The following is a 2,087-nucleotide window of genomic DNA, read 5'->3' as shown; positions in this document are numbered from 1 at the left end:
CGCAGCTCCCAGTGCGCGCGAAAGCCCCGGAGAATTTGGAAGCGTCGGCCGGCGCTCCTCTGATATCTGTAATTTCCAAATAAACATATTTCACCTCTAAACCAGCGAAGGGCCATTATTTATAAACACGAACATTACACAGTTCACGGAGCTTTTCAGCAAAATTGAACTGAAGTGCACATAAATGGATGTAAAGTCCCTGATTCTGTTACCATTGGCATTTCCCCTCACGGGTCAAGCTTACACAATAGGAGGACAGAAGATCGGCCGGTGTAAGGGTGGTTACAGTGACTTTCCACAAGGGAGATAATTCCTAGCAAAATGTGGCTGGAAGTCCTTCGACAATTGTGAATAGTGTTGTGTGCTAGTTGTTTCAATGCATGGAAATTTACTCTGTAAAAACTATTGCAAGTGCCTTGCCTAAAATTGGGGACAAAGTGTTGAACCTACGAGGACGCATGTAAATGTGTTTTCCCTCTGAAACAACATCGGAGGAGGCGGGGGATAAGAAAAATATATACTATTGCACATGTGGCATGCGTACCCACTACAGTTGTCGACCATGTGGAGAGTCTACTGATGGGCGCATTGTGGACAGAAAACGTGCCTGGAAGATCTTTCTATTAGCGTTTCAATTGAAGGCTGTTTACACTCAATCACGACAGAACGTGACCCAAGATGGCCACCACATTGCTCTCAGCAGATATTAATGACTTGTTTTAGTCTTATAGCCTCTGACGTAAACACGGAAGCCATGTTTGAAAGGATGATTCCAATTAATATACGGATATTTGTAATACGCATTCTATGCATAAGTAAATTACTGCAGTTTATTATTTTAAAAGGCTGTTGGTGCCACAAACACGATCATTTTAATTACCGCATTTAAAACCAAACCTGCCGCTTATTGCCGTTTTTTCTTTGACCGAAAATACAGACTACGTATACTTCACTTTACGGCAATCATTAAGTTTACGCATTAAATTTCTTTTTGAAATGCCAGTAATGTGCGCAGAGGTTCAACTAACTTTTAATTGGGAGTACGTCGTAAAATATTATGCCTAAAGTTTCTCGAGTCATCATAATATTTAGATGCCTAACATGTTGGGACTCAAATATTTATTCCACAAAAATTTACGTCAATAACGTGGGGAGACCTTCTACGGTCCGATCGGTATCCCCAACTTGTTTTCCGCCTAGCGTGTCGAAAACCGCCCCTCCACTCCAATCGAATGGTGAAAGGTTCCACCGGCCGCCAGTTGTTATACAAGAATCTACTCCCTAAAATACTGTAACAAAACCCAGCTTCATCAGGGTGGCTGTCATCAAAAACGCCGATACCATTTCTGCGCGCTACTTTCTGTAGTGGACGCGGATTGACTCGTAAACCACTCCTTGACTCAAAGGATGACATCAAAAAACTGGCAGGGCTCGCTCCAACAGCTGAAACATTAGAATCGTCCATAAAACGCACTATTACAGAACTCTTTCCATTCCTTTAGCAAACGAAACCCTTTTTTCTTCAAACATCGTTCCGAGCGATATAAACAGCGCCTTTCAATACACAAATTTGTATTCTCCATGTAAGCAGACACGGTTTGCTTGACTTTCCAATGGTCACAGTCGCATAATAGAAATGTTTCTGATTTCCTATTGGCTGATAGAATAACAAATACCAGTACGTCATCAGTCAGGTGATATTGAAGGTCATGTATACTAAAGGCAGGCTTGTGCTTCAGAGCCCATGTAGCTCGCCGTGATCGTATAGTGGTTAGTACTCTGCGTTGTGGCCGCAGCAACCTCGGTTCGAATCCGAGTCACGGCATTGCGGTGAGGCAATGTCACGGCAGATGGGTGTCACTTTTATAAAAAAATTCTTTAATGTGGATGTTTATATTTTTAAATTACCATATTATTTGTTCACATTAACATCATTCAACTATTGATCGTTTACCTTTATAATAAAAAAAGTCACTAAAGAATTAGGCGCAGTGTAAAGTTACACCTTGCGCTCAAGTCACTCACTGGCTGTATCGCTCATGATCTGGGAATTCCTTTTACTGTATCAAAGTATCAATTATTTTGAT

At 41.4% G+C, this 2,087-nt stretch overlaps 1 non-coding gene across 1 annotated transcript; it reads left to right on the top strand.

Moving 5' to 3' along the window:
* The first annotated feature begins 1,753 nt into the window (after positions 1–1,753).
* Positions 1,754–1,825, top strand: TRNAH-GUG (transfer RNA histidin (anticodon GUG)). Its single transcript has one exon. It is a non-coding gene; the product is annotated as a tRNA-His (tRNA).
* Positions 1,826–2,087: the final 262 nt, after the last annotated feature.

The sequence above is a fragment of the Lissotriton helveticus genome, chromosome 3_2 (assembly GCF_964261635.1).
Source record: "Lissotriton helveticus chromosome 3_2, aLisHel1.1, whole genome shotgun sequence".
NCBI lineage: Eukaryota > Metazoa > Chordata > Amphibia > Caudata > Salamandridae > Lissotriton > Lissotriton helveticus.
This window is presented reverse-complemented; position numbering and strand designations above follow the sequence as displayed.